Below are 24,121 nucleotides of genomic sequence, written 5' to 3' on the forward strand. Positions count from 1 at the left end.
TGTACACTTTTTTGAAGAAGCCAGAAAGGACTTCAGTCCAAGTGGAGAGGAAAGGAAAAGAGAAAAAAAGGAGGGAAAAGAGAATCTCATGTCACGGTTTATCAGTTATTCTCTCTTGGCTATCCTATTTATATTTTGTAAGAGATTTTTAAAAGATCAGCAGCAGCAGTCATCAGCATTCAGTTTCAAAATTAAAATAGAGATACTAATTATGTGCACTGAAGAGTATTTGATTGCTTATTATACATTTAAAACAAGATTTTCCACATTTTCTGTGAAACACGTCCCAGTCTTACACTTGAAGTAGTCATTTTTAACAATTTCTTAAATTTTATTTTTAAATTAAGCTTGTTGTTTTACCTATTTGGAAAATGAGGAAACAATTTTTTAATGCCATAGAAAATTTTAAAAACATTATTTGTTTTTCCAGACAGAAATGTGTATAATACTTCAAAAGACGGTAAAGTTTCCTGTTCATCTTGCATTTTAAGAGCACAGTAGAGTAAAATACCTAATATTATGTGATTAATTGCCCCCTTTTTAGGGGTAATTATATTTTTTTAAATGTATTAGAATAGCTGACAGGTTTTGCTTCTAAAACTGTTTCCTAACAAATAGTCCCATTATGTTGCTTTAGGAATATGTATCTCTTCTTACCCTCTGAAGAAAAAAGAAGTCAGATTTAGAAAAATTGACCAATCCATGTGACCAAAGCCCAGATTCATCCAATTTTTGAGTGTATTTAAATGCAGCACACCCTTGACCCTCAATATGTCTCAAGTATTTTTAACCTGAACCAGGGCTTTAAGTAGTGTTACACTGAAAGAAACAGATTTTAACGAAGATGTTCGATTATGTCAGTCTCATGCACTGAATTCAGCAGTAATAATAGATTTTTAGAAGCAGTTTGCTGAGGCATTTTAGAAAGATGTCTCATATAATTTCTTGAATAGTACTGAATGACACATAAATGTAGGGAAAATATTACTAAGCAATTTTCTGAAAGTAATATGCTGAAATTCAGTAAATAAGCTATCAGCTTAAGAATAATCTTTCAATTTATTAAGCTAATGAATTTGGGGTCTTGAAAATATTTTATATGAGAGGTATTAAAAAAGCACTCTTCAGAGCAACAGCTGCTATCAATATTTGATAAGTTTTTAAGTATTAAATTTGCTCTATTAGCAAATACAAAATTGTGATGATTGTCATAACTATTTAAAATGTCTTCTCTAAAAGTGTGTAATCTGATTTTACTATTTCTCTCTTTCAGCTAAGACAAATTTCTGATTGCCATATATATTCATATTACAAAGTTAGTTTAATGACATAAATGTATGGGCATGTTTTGGTAACAAATGAAAGCAAATCAGCTTGGATTTTCAGGTCAAAGTGCTGCAAAATCACACCTGCTACTGGAAAAAAAGAAAAAAGTTAAACTGGAAAGACTTCTGCTAATGAGATGTATAAGACCCTGATCAAGCAAAGTAGTCAACCAAGTAACTAAGATAAAATTTCCAGACAAAAACGTTGCTGCAATAAGGAAATGAGTGATAAATATTTAGCAAAAGACAATGCAACTTGTCAGATTTTTATTTTCTTTTTATTCCAGGCTGGAATAGAAACACAGAAGGCTATAAGAGTAATTACTTAAATTTCTAGAACTCAAAACCCCATGGAAAAGTTATAGAATCACTTCTGCTCTCCCTATGCTTTCAAAAGCTGTATTTTGATCTAGCTAGCTTTCAATATACTGTGAATCACCTAAACTCACCAGCATTCTAGTATCCAGCCAGATGAGTTTATCTTGAAAATTAATGCAATACAAGGAAACTTGAGTCTTCTAAAAAACAAGCTTCTGACATGCATGTACTATGAGTAGTTTTTTATCATTTTGAAGGCAAGTGGCTATAGCTCATAGTCTGTCCTACAGGCCATCATAACATTTTGTTTTCAGGAGGACTGCGAAATTCTCAGTGACTGAACATACCACTGGATTGGCTCAATAACCTGATTCCCTCAGTGCTGGAATTTGGAAGTCCTTTGCATTGACCTCAGTGAAAAGCGAATGTGTACAATCCTTTATTTCATCCCTCAGTTCAGATCATAAGAGTTGTTCTGTATGTTAGAAGGCCTTAGGTCAAATCAGACTGGTTTCTTAGCAGCAAGTTCAGCTAAGTCCTTATATAAAAAAAAAAAGGCAAACATATGTAAGATATTGTAATTGTTGCTACAAATATTGATCAGTGTATACATAGGAAAGTTTTAAAATATACACTAAATATTAATCATATAAGTAATGTCTTTACTTCTGTAAGCATGGGATCCAATCAGCATGGCTAATCATAGGCTGAATTTTAAGAAATGTGGAAGTCTTTTGATGGGACTGAAAAGTGCTATTCTCTTCACAAGAAGAGAAGCTCCACAGAAGGCTTGTATACATCTCACTCAGGAAACATTGCTAAAATTGCTTCAAAGATTAATAAAACAGGAGAGAAATCTAACCCAGAATTATGCATAAGAAACATTACCAAATCCTAAAAGATATACATGACCCTAATGTCTCACTGGCATTCTTGAAGAGTAAGGGCTGGAACAAAATTGAACGATTTTTTAATAAGATTTTAAGGTGATCTGCAGGTCACAGGCCTTAAGCAGTTCTGGATATAAAGATCCTTGTTGACAAAAGATGAAGCATCTTTGGGCATGTCCAGCCCATGTAGAAGCAATGAACACAAAACATCTGTGCTCCATGCATGCATAAAGACTGCCTTCTAAAACCTAGATACTTTACTCACCTAAGGTTGCTTCCAGTCTCTATATGATATTCAGCTTTGTGAGGTCTGTGCTTCTTTCATGATCTGCTCTACATGAACAGCAAGCATAAAGAGGCTCAAATAACAAATCACTATGAAAGAGAATGAGCAAACTCAACCAACTGTGGACAGGTAAATTACATGGGACTAGACAAAATAGATATTTTGCTTTGGTACCACTGGCAAAAGAAGATAATTGTACCAGAAAAGAGAACTAGAAGTTGGGAAATCACACCAGTTCTATTTTCTCAACAAATTTCTTTCAGACATTCAGTTTATTTTGTTTGCCAGCCCACAATAGTCTTGAGTTGCATTCATCACAGGTTAACCAAGGAGTCAGTGAACACAGGGAGTAACCACCATTCTTTCTTTTACAATGCCTTAATTTAAATGCTTTTAGGCTCTCTGTCATGCACTAAGCTGTCGACATACACTGCCTTTCTCAGTGTGGAAAATAAGGCCCAAACCAGATAAAATTCTAACTGCACATGCATTGCTACCATGCTGAATATGAACAGGTATCAGACAAAACTGGCAGCAGATCCTTCTAAAGCAGTTTCCCTTTCATTTCATGGACAATGTCCACAGCAGATCTTGCTTAGTGTGAGATCCCCGTCCCTCAGTGAATCCTGCTGCCAGTTTCTTTGAATGCCTCTTTCCATATGTCTACACCTACAGTGAGCAAGGAGCCTGAGTGAGGCCCACAGAAAGTGTGAAACATCTAGCAACTTGTTTGTGTTTTAAGAAATAGATCAAATAAAATGAAAGTAGAGCTGAGAGAGCATGAATGTGGGGATTTGTAGAGTTCATGCAGGCTAAGCAAGATATGGAAAACTGACACCACTGAACACAAGAACTACTTGCTCTCTCTAGATACTCATGTTTGTTCCTCAAAATAGACTTAAAAAAAACCCCACATAATTTTCTCCCATATTTAACCAAGCAGTTAAATAACCGATAACTGTTCCTATTTATTCAAGAATGGGACTCCTGTTAGCCTTGTATTATCTTTTTTATTAGATGCAGATAACACTCAGGAGAAGAGAGAAGTCTATCAGTAAGATAATTATATTTCTTATCTAGATTCAAGGTTTCCAAAAAAGGTTTTTTCAAAAAAGGACTTCTTTTTTGATTTATAATTCCTCATGCAGCAACACTTTCTGGGCATAATTCAAAAAGATTTCAAGAAAATGTAGACAACCATGAAACCTAAGCATATACTTGATTTTAAGAGAACCTTATGTGCTTTAATGCACGGAGGCTCCAGAGAATATGTTTTTCTTGCCTTTAGGAATTGTGCCAAAAGTGTGATCTGTAGACATCAGAGACTTATTTGTGTGACCTCTTTTGTATCATGTACATAGTGAGTAAAGACTGGCTGAGTACTGAGTAGTGCACACTGAAAACCTTGGATTCATTCTGATTTGGTGTCTAAGCAATAAATCTTGGCCCAGCTCTTCTGCTTCACCATAATATATGTGTCCCCACCAGCTCAGGCCATCCCCTCAGCACAACACCTCAGCTTACAGCCTGCCCATGCTATGCAGAGTTACTGAACTTCCACGTCACATAAAGAAGCCAGAGTGGCTGAGGATGTTGAGATAGTATTTCAAGGACTGTCTGAAGATGAAAGCATAAAACTTGGTCATATCCTAAAATCTGGACTCCTTGTGCCCTACAGTGAGTCAGTCTCAGCCATACCTGATTTTCCTCTGAGGAAAGTATTAGGTTCATCCTAGGTGAGACTGTGACTAATCACTGTGTGTGCTAAGTGGGAACAAGAGGTGTCTCTATGTAGGCTGACAAGGAAGCCTCTGACCTATTTAAACCTAGCAGTGAAAATTAAAAAATACTCAAGTGTTTCCTTGGTTGAAACCAGTATGTTATTGAGAAGAGAGTCCAGGGGAAGTATTTGTATACCCACCTAGCAGGGGAAGTATTAGTACACCCAACTGGTGGGCTTTTTCATTAATTTTGGCTGACAGTTCTGTTTTGGAGTTTTGGCTTGCCTTTTTTTTTTTTTTAATTTTTATTTTTCCTTTAATATAACTGATTTTAAAATGTTAGAAATAAATCAATATGATTTGTACAAAATATTTATTTCACCTTTTATTTTTTGCTTCTTGCTTGAGCAAATCTTCTACCAGATTTAGCAGGTGATTTGGGAGATTCCCATGCTAGTAGCAAAGGATTGAGCCAAGGGTGAAATGGCTGGGGTAAAAAAACCCTGTCTTATTCATGGATATTTCCCTTCCAATATTTGGCTATCTAGTTAGTGCTATGGCAAATTCTACAATTAGAGAATCAATGTAAAAAGCGTAGTGGTTAGATGTGCTCCTAAAAGGTACAGAAATACCAATAAATTGATTAAATAAACCATGCAGTGGTAATATTAATTCATGGCACTATTGCTACAGGGTGATACAATGTTGAAATCATCAACTCCTGAGAAAGATCTTGGCCTAGAGACATCATCCAGCAGTATTCCTACTGGAGGAAGTGACTTCATTACTCTATTGCAACTGTAATTAATAGCAATCTTTTGTGTCACCATATTCTCTACACAATTGACTGAAAACAACAGTCTCTGTGCAGTGGATAGTTCAGAGATTTGCTCTGAACTATCAGATGTGGCAGAAAGCCTCTCATCCCCAAGTTAACAGCCTGAATTATGAGTCTGTTACTACAGACAGGCGGTTGGTACACTGTTTGGCCACCTCTAGTAGATGATTCTGTGGTGTCAGGCTTTGCATTGCTGCTTTCAGCCAAGGAAGGTAAAGAACTGAGCTGAGACTCATCTGACACCCTCAGTGCATTTCATGGCACACTCACAGGGTGGCTTAAGACAAACCCTACCTGTTTATGAGAATGCAGGAGACTTTGCTGTTCCAAGTAATAAGAGAATTAGCATTTTTTTGAGGTCTGGTGCCAGTCTGTACAGATGAATTATTGATACTTGAGGGAACTCTTCATTAACATTCTTAAGTAAATAATTAGCAGGAAAATCATTTAATCATTGCAAATTGGCAGCAAAAGCAATTGTTTGTTATTCTCTATTATGAATTAGTCCAGTGGAAAAGAGGATTTGATGAAAATTTATCTCCCTGACTTGATATAGCCTGGTTGGATCCAGATATAGAAACGTGTTTGACAGCAAAATTTACAGTTATATGGTAAGCCAACACATATATGTATATAAATTTGGGACAAATTTCCTATAGAATCTTGAAACTGTAAATAAGCACTTTAGCAGTCACCAGATGGAAAATGTTCCAGTCAATCCATTTCTTTATAACATCTTAAGAAGAGTCATTCTGATATATGGTGTTTGGCAAACAAATCAATTACAAAACCTACATTTTCTTTGCTGCTTTGTAACACACATAAGAGCTGAGATTAAAAAGTTTGGAAAGTTAACTCCCTTGGTGTAATTTAATGTTTTAAAGAATCCATGGATACACTGAAGAGAAGCAAGTGAGAAGCTTTTCCATCTATACAAAATCCTAATGTGCCAAACGGTTTCCAGTGAATGAACAAAACAGTTAAGTATACTGACTTTTTATTAGGATTTGCAAAATCTTCTATTAACGCACTGTAATTTTGCACTATTTTGTAAGAAAATTTTTTAAAAAAGGGTAAAAAAAAAGGAACTGAAAAAGAAACAGAAAAAAATCTAAAAATAGATGCCAAATGTATAGTTTGTAAAATACTATTTTTCTGATATAAGGTGTCATTACATTGTGAATCTAACTGTGGTATTGTAAACTGTGAAAAATGTGATGTTCTGTTGTGACACAGCCTATGAAGGGCCATTTCTAACACAGATTATTCACTTGGACTTGTTTATATGAAACATATTCATAAATCTGAGATCACTTTTATACTTATTTTTTGTAGACTATTTTTCCACATTTGCAACACAACCGTTATTTTATATCAATTTTACATTAATTTTGCTTTAAAATATTATTTGAATAGGTGGGTGAGTGTGTTATGTGTACCAGAAATTCAAATCTGTAACACAGATAATTCAGAAACTATTCTTTGCCAAACTGTAATGCTACTAAAATCAATGTTGTTTTGTTGAAAAATAGGCACACTGTCAATAAACAGACATTTCTAGTCCAATAATGATGACAATGTCACATTTTCTAGCATAAATGCCTGGTAGTTACGAGCTGCATTTCCCTGCTGTCTTTGTGTATGTTCAGAAAACAAAACTGTGTGCCATAGCTGAACATTATAGATATTCAGCCTCTAAAATAATGTGCTATGGATTTGACATCTGAGGTACATTAATGAGGGTTAGGAGAAAAAAAAACAAGCTGTTTGTCCTGATTCAAACTCAGTTTCTATGAAGGGTCACATGAAAATGGGGTGGCTGTCAAGGCAGGACTGGGACAATCTCAGCAGACAGAGTAAGTTCTGTACATAGATACACGGGGACTAAATTTATTGTGTTAGTGCAAGACCAGGACCAAAGTCCCTTTCTTGTGCATTTGAACTTACACGCATAACATTGAGTGAGATCTGATAGGAACCCTTTCTTCATGTTCCCAGCTAATGATATTCCTTATAGTGATAACTTTTATGTGTTTTATATAGTATAGATATAATGAATAAATTCAAGTCTAAGAAAGAGTAACCATGGCGAATTGAATCTTAATAAAAAGTAACAGAAACAATGGAAACTTGCAGGCACATTTTAAGATGCCATGTTGAAAGATCTTGTAAAAAGCTGTATTTTTTTATTTATTAGTGACTGTATATTTTGCCCCATGATCTAGACATTTTATATCAGGGAGTCTACCAAAAACTGGGTTTTTTGTTCCCTTTGAACACTACCATCACCCTGAGATGCATCCGGAAAATGTAGAGGTCAACAACTGATGTTTTGTGGGGTTTTCTTAATATGATGTTGTTGCTGAACTTTCTTCTGATTGCCTATAGCTATGCTCAGAGTTTTCAACATAATTTAACTGCAGACTGAAGATACCTACTGAATGAAACTACAGGTAACCACAATAATTTCAAAGACTTCCATCATTTATGTGAAATTAGTATTTCAGACACTGAATCCGAGATTGTTAATGAGCAGCTCATTGACTCTTATTTATTGAGCACTGGAATTCTCCCTAAAGGATAAACACTGAATCATGTAAATAATAGTGCTCTATATAAGCCTAACAAAATATTGTAATAGGTATATTTAAAATAAAAAGAGAACATTCCAAGTGTACTGCAGTCTCTGATCATTATTTAATAGGTCTGAGGTCACCCTTTTTCTTCTTGTGATAGTTCTCATCAAGAGCCTGATCTGAAGATTGATGCTACTCGTAACCACGACTTCTGGCAAACATCTCACAAACAGAAATTTGGTTCTTTTTAAACTGTTGCAGATTAAATTCCTGTAAGTGGTCAGGGTCAGGCTGATTCATACAGACTGTCATATGAGTTTACTATGTACAGCAACCACAACAGATGAATCAATATGATACTCTACTTGAGGTTACTTTGCCTCGTTTTTAACAATGATCTTTAAAATTTTTATGATGAATGGAATAGTAATTTACATGGTAATATTTTGTCACTTTATCTACTTTACAAATAACCCACATTTACAGAGATTAATTGTACCTAAAAATAGCAAATGGTTAAAACAATGATGTCAGTTTTATTTTTGAATATATATGCTAACCGTGGAAATAGATACCACTGAAATAAATGTAATAAATAATGCTGTATTTCCAGTAGAACAGATCATCTGGTCACAGCAATTGCAGTTTATCCAACACATAATATTACATCTGACTGTTGTGCAGCTTGAAGGACAGGTTAAGAGTCTTCAAAAATCCTTTTCCTTTCTATCAGACAGGCAAATTTACTTTACTCCTGAGCTAACAAACCTTTGTTAATTTGAATACATTCTTTAAAGGTTTATTTAACTCTTGCCATTTACTTAAACTTATCATCATCTTGAACTCATCCTTAACAAGTACAGACACAGACTGACTTTTCAGTAGTACATGTGACAGAAGTCCCTGCCACATTTCACACACACACACACACACACACACACAGACACGCACACAACTCTTTCCCATTTTTACATTCAAATTCCACTTTGATAAATCAATCTAGGGAACAACATACAAGGGTCTGCCTTTAAAACAGGTGTTTTTTCTTAAATTATCCATTTCTACTTCCTCTCACAAACTTCCCCTGAATATGCCTACAAAGCCTTTTGTGTTTGGAAATCCAGTCTCTGCCCTGAACAACAGAAGCAGTCAGCTTAATGATAAGTTTCTGAAAGCACAGCACTGAAGTGAAGCCTGAAAGAGAAAAGAGTCAGGCACAGAAGGTGTGCAGGTTTCTAACCCTGCCATCAACAGCATGCTATTACAGATGCTGAAGCTACATCTCTGGGTGATAAGGCTGCTGTTGGCACAACTTCATGCAGTGAAACAAGCAATAAGCTCTTCATAAGCTCTACATAGGCAGATGCTTCAGCACAAAACGCTTCATTGAAACAAGTCTGCTGCCAGTGAGGCTGAGAGTAGGCTAGCACCACTCAAAATACTCCACATCAATTCTCACACAGCTTAAACAGAAGCCTCCTTTCAATGAAATATTTTAGTTCTGATAAACCCTGTGGATAGAATAACAAGTCTTTCCACCAAAGACGTGGTGGTAGTTTAGGATACCTCAGAATAGGCTTCTACAGGTAGGTGTACAGAGGAGCATTGAATTCCCAAATTTCCATTATATAAAAACTAATCATAAATTTGAAAAAGTAAATGGAGTCTTGAGAGTAATTCAGCTCACCTACTCCGAGTGTTTTTATCTTTAATCCTATCTAAGATGACATTAAAAAATAACTTAATAACTTACAGTTCAATAGCAATTGTTACTACAATTGATTTTGGTTTTCAATGAATCAGAAGAAGGAAAGAAGATAAAACTACTTATGTTGAAATGTGAAAAATTATCAGGTTTCATTTTCAAGTCAAAATTAGTTGTTTGTGATATTCCAATTGACAGTTTTATGAAAGACTTAAATTACCCTTAAAAATTCCTGTCTTTAATCAAAAAACTTAAGATTTTCAGTAACTGCTAAATAAAATTAATTCAAAAAATTTAATACTAAAGACTTTTTTCTGGAATGGTTCTTTTTCCTAAAGAAGTCTGCTTTTCTATGACAGGATTCTTGAATAAAAAAATATCAACTGCATTTTCATTCTTCTCTTGGCTTCCATCATCTGAATTCCCTCTTGTGTGAAGAACACATACTCAGTGGGATATGGCTAATCAATATGGGAGAGTTGCAAATGGTTTCAAAATAATTTCTATGTAGTCACAGACTGCTGCCATACCACAGTTACGTTATTCCTGCAACAGGAGCAGTCATTTATTGGCTGATTTCCAGCTTTCAGACATACACACTGTGAAGTTATGAGCTTCATTCTGCTTTTTAAGCTGCACTGTTAGTCCTGTTACGACAGTTTCCGATATTTTTTGATGTTCTGCTCATCTTATATCCACGTGGTTTCCTCAGATATATCATGCCCAACACCGACTGTATATCTTTACATTGCCTGTCTGGATTTTGACATTAAAACAAATTTGTTTCCAGCTACAAATACAAGGCTCTGTAACCTTGAACTAGTGAGCCATACACCCTCATGCCACTGTCCCTTCCTTGTCACTGAAAGTAGATTTAACTCCCATTAAGTTTAATGCATTGAAATTAAATGTAACAAGGTACATGGGCAACCGTGTGATTTTTTAATCAGTTCTGCTTTTCAAATATACTGCACTGCAGTCAGCTGGATGTAACAATTACATCCAGAGTGGTGGTTTTACCCTTGAAACCTTTTATTCAAATGTAGATCCAAGATGTCATGTGGTTACACCTTACTAGGCCTAGTCCTGAGCTCAAAGACAGCAAGCGATGCTGAAGGGACAGAATGGCACAGGATAATCATTTAGGTAGTTATCCAATACTCCCTGATTAATAGGAGAAAAAACAACCAAATGCATCTAGACATGCCATATAATTTACTACAGTGATATCTGCTTGCACAGGCTCAGTTTGTGTACAGCAGAGTTTATCGGCTCGGTCTCAGCACAGCCATTGAGTATCAATCTAGGATCTGTCTGGCACTTCCGACTTCTTTGAATGCATGGAATACTCCAGCACCCTGGACAAGCCTCCCAGAAATAATGAAGTGCAGATATGTCTCCTAGCATTCCTGAGAGCTGGATAGCACTGCCTGGTGTGCAGGATTAATCCTGCAGGCCACCTATTAGCCATATGAGAGCTAGGTCAAAAAGAGAATATGTTCAAAAGTGCAGCTTTCTTTGTTTCCATTATTTTTCAAGTCTTTCATGTCAGATGTCTGAAAAATTCTTTTATCTTCCATTTGTTTGATATTAAAAAGCTCTGTAAGCAATGGCACTTAATATAATCACTCAAAATCTCTTAAAAATTACAGAATCAAAACCTTAATCTTTGTAGTGATTTTACATGTCTCTGATGCATTAAATTTTAGTTTCTGTTCAAGATGAATGCATTTACAGATAAACATATTGTACAGCTCTATCTTATCAGCAAAAATATGCAGGAATGATAATAATTCTTCACAGACACCAGTCCCATTCAACCAAAGAGATCAAGGAGCTGGTGAAATAGATCTGACCCTTCAGCATCTATAAAAATGTTTCCCTTTGATGTTGCAAATTGTAGGCTTAAATGGCTTTGGAACTCTTTCCCCCCTTATGTAAAGGTCTGCACAAGTGTTTTCAGAATTATGACCTTTACCTTCCAGAAAATCTGGTGCCTTGCATAAATATTTTATTTTAAAATATATTTTATTTTTTATAAAATTTATTCTATAAATATCATGTTTTCATCCTTGCATTAAAGAATTGAGGCAGAGTTGATGAGTGGCATTACACTTGAGCTATCTGGGCTGTCTGCACAGCCCACTACAGTCATGAGCAGAGTGAAAGAGCTCAGCTGTAGTACAGCACAGCTGTGCAAAAACACAAGCCCCTGTCTGCACTGCCCCAGTAGCTGAGCTACCTCACTTCAAACCATTGCACTTCTGCAAGGTATCTGCTAAACCTTTCAACTCAGAAAATCTCTAGAATCCTTAATGAAAGTTAGTCCAAAAACGGGCCTTAGGCATTAAATTTCTTAATCCATAGTGAAAGGTGTGAATAAGTCACTTGGGAGCACCTCCCTGGGGTGGATATTAATGCTTTTGCAGTTCACCACAACATTAATGAAGATGTCTCAAAGATTCTTCTCTTAAACTCTCAGCAAAACCTTTTAAGATAACTATAACATCTCATCAGTGAAACATTCAAGGTTTTGGAAAACCCTTACTGAAATCTGTCTTCTTCCTACCGAGTGCTTTCTAGTAGCCTTTTGTCTTTTTTATACAGTTGCTGGCAACATGATATGACTTGACTAGAAAGCACACATTCTAGTCCAGGACACCCAGAACTGGCAATTCTCAGCAAATCTGAGTATGCAATTGATATTTACTCTTAAATTTACTTTTGATGATGTTTTGCTGCTCTGAAATCTGAGTTTCTAAAGTCAGAATATTCCTTCTCATGAAAGTCCATCTCATCTTGTGAGAGCACTGCTCTGTATCTTAGGAGGGAAAATACTGTTTCTCCTCTCTTAAATTTAGGCTCATTATATGCTTCCATAGTGTTGCATCCCAACTCCATTTTTAGTTTGTTCTTCCATTTGCTTTCCACATGATGGATTTGCTATCCCCTAATATTCTTAGCTGCTAGGAGGAATTTATTCTTCCTGAATCTGAGTGACCAGACATCTACACAGTGCTTGAGATGCTTGGTCATGCCAGCTTCAAAATTTCAAAAATAGTTGATTACTTCTCCATCTTCCTCCCCAAGGGAGACCCTTATTGGTGGTGTCTTGGGTCTTGTAGGGTTTCTTATTGTTCTTGCAATGGCTGATTGCTTAGTTTGAGGGCATTTCCTAATTACATTCTGTTAAGAATTTCTCAGTCACTTATTCCCAATACAGGAGAATTCCCTTCATTCATTTACCAGCTCAGAACGCTAATTTTATCTAAAGTCTTACATAGCTTTTGTTTTCTCAATTTAACATATTAGTGTAATATAATTGAAATTGCTTGTGAAGTCCAGAAACATTAATTTCAAGGCTTTGTTGATTTCATTGTTCTAATATCTCCATTGTATAACACTACACCCCATGGAATGAAGAATGCACGTTTAATAAGCTTTGTTATCTCCTCTGAAGTTAATTGCTTCAGTGGGTTTTCATTCACAATGTGTTCTGGTTTTAAAAATTTTCTCAAAACATCCCACTTCACCATTATTTTTTAAGCCACACCACATGGTGCTCTTCCTCACTCTGTTTACCAAAAATAACAATGTGCCTCCACAGCAGTCTTTCAGCAAAGCTTATCAGCAGCCCTAGCCTCTTAAGAGACATATATTCCTTTTAAGATCCTCTAGCAGAGGAAGCAATGAAGCCTAGTTTATGAATTCAGGTCTTGTAGTTGGATTCTCTAGCATATAATTAGGTATGATGTCTGATTAAAGCTTTACCCACAATTAGGGCACTCATAATAGTTCTCTACTGAGAACTATCTCATGTCTCTAGGGGTTGCATTCATAAATCAGGTTCTCTTTCAGAAAGCGGAATTTAGAGATCTGCTTGGACTATTCCATTGCCCATTTTGATGAACATAATAGGAACATATTATTTTTGCATCTACTAACACTGTAAAATCAGCTGATATGTTGGTAAGTTAGGAAGTGTGAAAGAGGGTGGCAGAAAGAGAAAAGCATGAAGAGACAAGCAGAGAAGGAGAGGAAGTAATCAATTAAGCTTCATATCCTTAGGGAATATCTAATATGTCTAATTCTGATACCTATCTCCTTCTACTATACATCAGTATAAATATGTGCCGTTTTTACACACTGAGAGAAATGCAGGTTCAACCATTCACCTTCCATGTGACATGAAAGACAAAGCCAGGCTCTGTGCTGAAACAACTGCTGCTTCACTTTTAACTCAATTTCAAAATTTTTCCCTCTTCTTCAGACTGCCTTGGTTTTGTAAGTTTCACATAAAGCTCTTTTCACACGATATTTTTCTTGTATCACATACAACATCTCTGTTTCTCAAATGTCCAGATAAAATGTTTTAAACATGAGAATGACAGCTAAGAATTTTTTGCTGAAGGACAACCATTTCCCAACTGTTCACTCAAACACAAGCTGCTCACAAATAAGCATTCAGCCAAACAGCCATTAAAAAATTATTCTTCCGCAGCCTACAATATTGCACATTTGGAAATCTGCTTGTGTCTGTTCTTGGAGACAGACCACCTGGCTGGAGAGTCTCCTGGTCTACCCAGTTTGATCCTTCTTATGTCCTCACACAAAAATTCTATTGTGAGCTTTCCATGACAGCATCTCAAAACTGCCCCACAGGTGGCCAGTGCTTTTCATTCTGGAGACCAGTGTTAGCACCACGTTCACTGGCCAACTTCTCAAATCCCTGTCTTAGATATTTAACAGTGTTCACTCCTCAGGCAGCCCCAGCAGCACGCATCTCTTTTGGGCAGCCTCAGACATGGCAGCAGGCCTGTGTAACAGCATCATTTATCTCAAAGAAAGTCTCTTGAGTGAGTCAATCAAAAGATTACCTGTCTGCACCTGCAGAGGTGCTAAACCGTGTGCTGCCAGGGACAAGCTGAATGCACACCTTAGAGACATCAGTGTGTGAATAGAGCTGCCTCACTACTACTGGCAGCATTATGACACTCTTGGTGCAATCACTAGCTGAATTCTTGGTCTTTTTCTGTAAAATATAGGCCTCTTTCTGCTAACTAATTCCAGAGCCAGCATTAGCCTCCTGGAGTCATGGATGATTGAAAGATACAGTTCTCTAAGTCCTCTCATAATTGTCAGAAGACTCATCTTTGCTTGGCTCTACAGACTTCCACAACTTTTCACCCCACAGAAATTCTTTCCCAGCCTGCCCCTAAAGTGACTGAGGAATGCATAAATCTCTTTAAAATCTGCTTTTGGTGAAACTATAGGCCAAATATTCAAATGTAGATACAGACAGTGGGAATCAGATATTCAAGGTCACTTTTTCCATCACATCCCAGGCTTTGTAATCTGATGTAGTGTTACATTGCTAGAGGGATCTGGATAACTCCATTATTACAGTGAACCCTGTTCCCACTTATGCTTCAGACCACCTGCTGCCCTCTCAGTACCTCCCTAACATATTTCAGGAGTCATCTCATGCCAAGAGGCAGCTAATATGTGACTACTCTGTTCTGGAGGATAGATCTGACTGGTGTGGACACAGGCGTGGCTACTGTAGCTAGTCGCAGAGAGTGGTCATGGACATATTACACTAGTAAAATGCAACTAAATTAAAACTATAGATTTAAGCATTTAGTACTATGTACCTGTTTAAATTCATGTACAGTCTTTCTCATGGACTAAAATAGTGTCACAACCCACCACTTGCATTGTCATATTCGATTTTAGCATAATGTAATCACATTATGCTAAAAGAGCCATAAACTCAATTAAGGAAAAATCTTTTTCTGTTACAGTTCAATGCATGATCAGTTTGGCATAGTTCTAACAATTTACACTCATATTTAACACGATTTACCCCTTTTTGTGGAAATTCCTCCTTAATGAAACCAAAAATTTTTATATCTGGTATGACATAAAATGTGAACTTAATCTATGTCTAAATTTTGTGCTGTTTGATGACCTCCATCCCCTTGATTAGTATGAAAGCCCTCCTGCAGAGTTCAACTGTGTAAGAGTGAACTCAATCTTTTTCAGGTATTTAGAGAATTGATAGTACTTGATTAAATAATCCATTCATTAAATCACAGCACACAATATCTATTCAGCCAAAAAAGATAGTTTCCATATAATTGTAATAGAAGGCAAGATTCTGTACATATTTCCAAATACAAGCTGCAAGAACAGGAACTGATAGTCAAGAGAAATATCAAAGCAAGCAGAAAAAATTTGGCTCTTCTGATAATAATCTGGTGAAATTCCTTGAGTTTCAGGACACATTTTTTACCAAATTGGGATTGAATATATTTTAGAAACATAAGAGAGATTCATGATGGCAGATCAGATGTCCAGCATGAAAGAATTTTAATGAATCAAATTTTGCAAACATAACAAAATAGAAGTTCCAAATTCACCTATTTCACACATATTGCATTTCACTTTTCAAAAGGAAGTTAGGATATCAATTAATTATTTAGGTCAACATGCTTCAAAAATTCCACACCATTCAGATAAAAATCCCAAGACAGAATAATTTGATGTACATTATTTTGGTTCAAGTTTTTTTGAAGTTTTGAGTAAGGATTGTGGAACCTAGTAGAACTAAACTTTAAGATCTAAAAGTCACGCTGACAAGGTAAAGCAGTCCTCACAACTATTTTTTTGTGTTCTAATTTTCACTACAATACAAGAAAATAAGATTCTCCATTCAAAACCGTTGACTGGCATAGCATTTTTCTCTGAAGTAATGGGTTATGACCTTATCATCAAAACTCACTAAAACAAATTTGCATAACAACACAGCTTACACATAAACATGAGAGATGATAAGAACAAGCTGAATGAACATTTCTTACAAAATAAAAACAGGTTATGCTCATCTGAATTTCTGTCCAATATCCCACATTATTCTGAATCAACCTCATTGCAGCAAGATGACACCATCAGACATCTTGGCTGAGTGTGAATAAAAGGTGTATATTTTGAAATGTCATTTATTCTTTTTTGTTTCTGCCTCTGATTCTGTCTTTCTTCATGCTGTTTCTGGCAGAAACCTCAATAAGCTGAAAAGACCTTTCTATTTCATTCCCAAGAATGAAATAGAAGGGTCACTCTGTTGTTCCCATGCTACTCATAAACTTTGACTGTAGGAATATGTTCACTTACTTACCTTTTTTCCTGAATGGACCTTATTGACTGCAACAGGATTATACATCTGCACAATATTAAACCCTCATGCAACTGCAGGAAAGACTGATTTTTGTAATAAAGCTTGCCTACTTTTTAATATCTCTTGAATTATCAAGGAAAATACTCTACTTTTTCCCTCTTGTACTTTGCCATGTTCCGTTTCTAGGTTTAGTTTGCATCTGAAATCACTGGTATACCTACAAACAGAATTCTTTACCAAAATATTGTGGCCCAGCAGCCTTTTTAGATTAATGTCTGGTTTGTTGACTGAGGAACATCACTAATACAGCACACACTTAACACACGCTGGGTTATTCTGCAACAACACTAGATCCATGAGGCTCAACAAAGAGCCTGCTGGAGAACTATCTATTTTAGTGCCAAAATTACATAAAGCTAATTTCACTGGAACTTGTTCTAAAATTATGCCAGCATATCTTTAGATTGTAGTCTGCTTTGTAAGTTCTTTTGTATTGATTTTCAATCCATACTCACTGACTTATCTACTAAGCGTACAATCTATTCATAGAACTGCATCTGCATATGTATGGGTTCCCAGCTGGACAAAGCTCATAGTCTGGTAGGCATAAATTATAATTTAATAGACACATAGCAAGAAAAAATATCCCTGCCCATCTGTTTCATCCTTCTACTAAATATTTTGGAAGGAAGTAATTCACCTTGGCAAGATTCCACAATAAATTATGAATAGAATAAATAAGCTTCCATGTATTTCTCTTTGTACTTGCATTTTCTCTCAAGTTAGGACAATTTATATTCATCTCGTTTAAACCATTTTCGCAGTAAATGAATAAAACAGCCACTGTTCTTAAGGGCTGACTGGTTTCAGTGACTGTGTTATAGAAGCAAAAGCATTTTTGTTCTATAATGCAGGGAGAGGACTTGAGAACTGAGCATAGCGTCTGGAAGTAAACTGGTTTTAACTACAGTATCTCTGGCCATGAGGTGCCAGAAACCACCCAGGAAGGACCTTCTCATACTACAAAGGCGGGATAAAAGTGTTTTTCCTCTGAGTAGTTGCCCTGAATCTTCCTTGCTGCAAAGTAACTTTTCTCTTACCTCTGATCACTATGGAGAATATTCTTATACTTACATTTTGGTAGCCACAGCCTACTGCCATCTTCCCATCTGTTCTGTTTTCTGATCAAATAAACCCACCTGCTTCCCAAGTGCTTCTTCTTTAATTTCAGTGGTCTTTCTCTAGGTTTTTATAGATTTTTCTTTAAATCTGTTGTCCAAGCTCCAGTCTCTCATTAGCCCTTAGCAGAGGAAGTAATTTGTTCCTTTGTACACCATTCTTGCTTATATAACACGGAACGTGAGATACTTTTTCTTTCATTATCATATCCCAGCAGAGAATCATGTTTCATTTGTGATCTCCTACAACTCTCAGCCTTCCCTGCAATATCTTTGACAACTCAGTTATTACTCATTTTGTGCTTACACCTTTGATTTTGCCTTCCTGATTGCTGAACTTGTATTTAGTGAATTTTGCCTTTTCAATTTTAGATTATTTCTTGCATTTATAAAGAACCATTGTATTCTGATCTCTCAGATTTCTCTTTGAAGTTATTTGGCTGATAATATGGTGAGCCGGGCTGGATTGCTGTACATCACATACATTCATCAAAGGATCTATCCTGTGAGGTGACCAACACTGTGGGGTGGGAGAAGCAAAATGGAATTTTCACCCACCCCTGTCAGCTTGCTCCAGGAAAGCTCATGGGCCCAAACTCAAAGCCCAGGAACTTTTCAAAAGTGTACTGGTAGCAGAAACGTGAAGAAGGTGGAATGGCAGTAACTATGTAAGGTACATAGAATTTTCTTTCCTAATGTCCCACCAAGTGGTGAGGGAACACTTCTCCCTGCCACATCCCTTCCCACATGTGGGGGGTCGTGGTGCATGGCTGTAGCTAAAGAAAATACATCTCTTCCTGCAGTACCACAGCTCAGCACCAGCTTCCTGCTGCTTGCATGGCAAAAAAGGCATCACTTTGAGTTGGAAACACAATTTCAGTGTCACAGGAGCAAAGCAGGAAATGGGACAGAATTTTACTGCTGTTCTCGAAGAATTATAATCAGAAGGAAACAACACTGGGAAATTGGGGTTTATTACATAAAAGATGGGAGAGAAAATTATTGAAAGCATGAGAGGTTCAAAAAGAAGCATCTGTCGTGGAAGTGTAAAGCAAATAAGACATTTCCTAGAAATTACAATTCACAATCTACAAAATTTGCTATGGTCAATTTATGGATTCAGCTGGAAAAAAATAAGAAATGAAAGAAAGAAATACTTCAAGAAAGGAGGGGAAAAAAGGAACACTTTTACTGGTTTGTATTGTGCTGTCCAGACTCTTGCATTTATATTTATTTATTTCCATTTATTTTCTAGGAAAAACAAATAGAGGGGCAGTGTCTGTTATGATAGTCCACACATTTGTTCTGCACCCAAAATTTCTAGGAGTATTGAGACATCAACTATTTCTGAAATCAAAGATTTCAAGAATAAAAAATCTAGTTCATATGCAATGTGAAACAACTGGGTAGATCTAAGCAATCTTGAAGAGATCGCTTTTTCTAAAACCATTGCTACTTTTTCATGTTATTTCACAGAAAGTTAACTGTTCTAGTGCATCCTCAGTTATATCATCTGATGTGAATTTGACTGCTTCTCATCTCAATATCCAGCAAAAGACTAGCTGGAAATATGCTTACAAAAACTGATTTGACTTGGAAGAAAAGAAAAAATAAAATGTAGGAAGTAATTCGGTAATGTACAGGAATCAGTGGTCTCACAGCTGGAATTAGCACAAAGGTACCAACTACATTTTTGGTAAAGTTGCTTTATATCACCTAAGTTCAGCTGACTTAAGGCTGGGCATACAGTTTAACATCTAAGTCTTGACACCTAGGCTTTCTCCTTTCAAATATCTCCATGGAATGACTAGTAAGATATGTGTTTTAGATATTTAAGATCAGTGTATATTTGAAGATGCTTGTCTCTGTCCACCAACTGTAAATGAAGTTTAGGCAAATGGTTGAAAATATCTAATATAAATATATAAATAAATTATTTACATAAATCTATAAATCCTGGGCAGATAAATTAGATGAAGCATATGCTATCTTAGAAGTCCAGGGTGAAATAACATCATTTTGATTTGCACAGACTTTTCAGTCTTGACTGATCAAAGAACTGCTGTAGCGAGCAGAAAGGATTAATGAGTGTAAAGGGAGGGGAAAGGATTATGGTGTATGTAAAACACAGAGTAAATTGTAGAGGAAAATTTTCTGTGGGAATGTTAATTTTCTGGAGCAAGGGCTAGAATCAAGATGCAAACAGCTTTCTGCTTGTTAGTTTTGAAGGGTAAACATGAAATGGCTAGTTATACCTGGGGGCTCTTTGGAAACTAGGAGAATCCACAATTGCAGTTATACAGTTTGGGATGAGGCTGAAAGAAGTTATTACAAAATGAAATATTTTTTTGTTTCCCCTTGACACTAAATCACATATTCTAAATAAAATGGGGTTGGAGTTTTGCTTTGGATCTCAGACGAATGGAGCATGGGATTTGAAAGCCAATGTGTACTATTACTACGGATACCAGAAAAGCTGCAGGAAGACATAATGATAACCAAAATACTCTACTTCTGGTGGCTGAAATAATTTAAATATCTCTTCCAGGACCTGCACTGGGTTTTAGAGAACTGACTTATGCCATTGTTATGTAGTCACTGATAAAAGGCCATCTAACATTATTATCAAGGTTCCATGTTTAAATTCTTATCAAAAATCACTGAGTTTTCAGAACTTTCATTCAAATAAATTAACAGTGATGAAAAGGAAACTTAGCTGACTTCCTGTACCATTTTTATAAGGCAAAGTCAAGGCTTTCCAAGTTTATTTTTCCTAGCTGATTTTTTTACATTAGCTTGATCTCTAAAACATCTTTGTGATACAAAGCTGAATGGGTGCAAATCTATCCATAATTTGTACATTTCCTCCAGACTTATAAAACTGCAAACAGCTGCAAGCTATACAGAACAATCCCATTTTGAAGAGCTATTTAAAATGTTTGAGTGGCAATATCCTTCATATGGCATATGAGGCAATAAACACAGAGCAGTTGATTTTTGTGTACTTCACTCTTAAATTATAAAGCACTTTTCTTGCAGAGATGGTTTCTATTTCATTCTCTGTGCTCTGAAGTCTATGCAAAGCAAAGCTGCCTGATGGACCTTGACTTTTATTTTTTCTTCTTGTTCTTCTTTAACTTAAAACTAAGGTAATCAGTGGGGAAAGACTGTATGTGGGGAAAGATAATTCCAACTACATTAAAATAAATAATACTATAATCCTATTTAATTCTTTGGTTGAAAGGAAGTAGTTATAGCTGCTTCTAACTTGAATGATTTTTGCTTTAGCAGCATTTAAAATTTATTGTTATTTTTAAAGTGCATTTATGAATAAAACATTGGAGTTCTAAAAATAGCCTGGCTTTGCAGTGTTGTGAATTGAGAGGAAAAAAAAAATTAATCAGTATGATACAATTTCACCTGATATTTTATGGGCAGAAACATTACAGCTGATTTAATTACTGAATCATCTTAACTGCATCCTTAACTGCCTTGAGAATGACCACCAGTTTTGAATGGGCCTGATTTAATTCTTACCTTTCAGTTTAATGTAGAAAGACTTTTCATGGCCCCACTTCAAAATTCTATACTGTTAGCAGGAGTGTTTAGAAATTGATTGTTAGGAGAGCAGGAGATATTAGATACAAATTAGATATTACAAAAAAAATAGATATTTCAAAAAACACCACGACTAACTCTAGAAACAAGTAACATAAAGGGTAATATGGAGTTTCTTTTCCCTTTATAGAAGGCATTATGCTCTATTTATTCAGTCTTGGAGTAGCCTGAGTGCCTACAACTTTGGCTGACTTTGAGATGAGATACAGACATCCAACACATCACGGGATTAAATCCTTGCTGGCGTGTGCAAGTAAATCTCACCCACAATCTGCTACATTTGTGCCTGTAGGTTTAGGGAAAGGTGCAGGTTGCAACTAGCTTCACTGAATGCTCAGGATTTCTGAACTCTACAGAAAAGATATGGAGTCACTATGAGAAACAAAATCCCACTCCAAAGGAGCTCCTTGTCTGGTCATAGAGATCCTTAGGTCTGCACCAACATCCCTACAGCTCGTGGCAAGGTCCTACCAGTAAAAAGAAAAGGCTAATTCAAACAACAAACTCAACAAGGCCTCATTTCATGCTATTTTCTGGTTCAGTCTGAACTGCTGTCATTTCCAGTTGTTGCTTTTAATTTCACTTTCAATATCCACACATAAGCAACCTAAGTAACTGCTTCCTGCTTTCAAAAAGAGAACCTGTAACTAAGCTTCAAGCATTTGGTACTATTGGATAACCAGTGCATATATTAGAAGTGAAAGTATGCTCTAAACAACATTTCAAGACACAGCTCCCCAACCTATATATACAAGAGTGTTATAAATATGGTGGGTAATTCTAAACAGATCTCTTGTCTACACAGTTTTACTTAAGAGATTAATCATTGTATGTTGGAGTCTGTGATGAAAGTTATTTCACAAAACATTCAGGTTTCCTTTGCAGGTCCTCCTTTTAAGAACTGGCATAAAATTCAAGGGAGACACAGAGTGAAATAGCTCCCAGTTCTGCAAACACCAGCACAGCTAATTGGAAAGTTGTGCATCAGAAAATCCAGGGGCTACCCAAGAGCAGAAATTAATTTCTGTCTAATGCAGCAGTTTTGTTTTTAGGTGAAGTCACCACGGAGATGAACACTCTTAAAGGCTGTTCTGAGGCACCTCTTCTTCTGCAGCTACTGTGGACTGTGGACAGCGGCAGGAGAGGCACTGGGCTGGCCCTGCTCCAAATTAGAGCCAGCATGAGATTGAACCTCCAAGCTTCAAGGTTTGGGGTCCAGGTCAGTCCTTGTGCCTGGGCACAATGGGCACTGAGATGAGGCAGGATCCTAGACCTAAAGTGCATACTCTCACATAACCTTTCTGCTAGCCAAAAAACATTCACAGATTGCTCTTGCCCACTCCTCCCATCAAGTAATGTCTTCTTCCTCTGGCAAAAAGCTCATTCCTTTGTCCTCAAAAATACCATTGTATTATTTTCTGAAATGTTGTGGACTTTGTCCTATGTGGCAAGAGTTTCTGTCTGATTTTCATACATTTTGCTCTGTGAGAGATTTCTGGGAAGGAGAATTTCAAGGCTAAACATTGGAGAGAAGGAAAAGGAGGAAGAACTGCTAGGCAGCAAAAGAGTTCTTGCCACAGTTTTGTTACTCCTTTATTGACCATCAGTGTCAAATAGTTTAGCAAGGAACCTGTGGCTCATTTTCTTTTTCATTCTTTGAGATGCTTTAATACAGGAACTTCCCTGTGGGGCTTCCTCAGCTGGACCTCAAGCTTCTCCAAGCTCAAAGGAAAGTCTGTTCAAGAACTAAATGTTCTGTTACACAGGGGTGTTGTAGGATGTCCTAATCTCCATACCTTCCATTTATGCAGATGCAAATGTGACATTTCTTCCAAGACACGGTTCCATGTGCAGGAATACAAATGAACAGGAAAAGTTTCATTTAATTATATAAGAAAAAGCAATAGTCAAAAGCAGCTGTCTACAATCTCTGCTGTGGTGGTGGTTTTGCAAACACTTTACAATCAGTGTTGAATATGTAAACAGTTAGTTCATTTAATCTGGGACTATTTAATGTTTCAAAATTAAGCAGATGCCTAATTGCAACATTCACAGCGCAGTAACAATGCCTGAAGTTAATGGTCCCTGACAGTTTTTATTAGAATATTTATTTTAGGTAAGTTTTTCTTTCCCATACATGATTTATAGCTGGTGGTTTCTTACAAATCCAGCAATTTATAGATTATAAAGCCAAATGATTCAATCTCATTTCTTCAAGTAATGAGTGGAAGAGGTCAAGCAAGTGTTGGGTACATACAGCAAAGAATTTAATTAGACTTTTTAAAAAGTTCTTTGTTTCCCTGGCCATCTAGCTCACCGTGCAGGTATGTTTGTGACACTTTTCTCAGCCCTGATCCCCCATTGTCTAAACTGTGTGAGAATGTGGGAAAACACTCTCCCACACCATGGGTCTTCACCTCAGTAGTACAAACCTTCTTTCAACAGAAACCACAGTCAGGCAGACGTATAAATGTTGTTCCTGCCTATCT

At 36.4% G+C, this 24,121-nt stretch overlaps 1 protein-coding gene across 2 annotated transcripts in view; it reads left to right on the forward strand.

Moving 5' to 3' along the window:
• MANEA (mannosidase endo-alpha) overlaps positions 1 to 24,121 on the forward strand; it is a 272,880-nt gene that overhangs the window by 234,002 nt on the left and 14,757 nt on the right. The gene's annotated exons all lie outside the window — the stretch shown is intronic.

Source organism: Sylvia atricapilla, chromosome 3, assembly GCF_009819655.1.
Source record: "Sylvia atricapilla isolate bSylAtr1 chromosome 3, bSylAtr1.pri, whole genome shotgun sequence".
Taxonomy (NCBI): Eukaryota; Metazoa; Chordata; class Aves; order Passeriformes; family Sylviidae; genus Sylvia; species Sylvia atricapilla.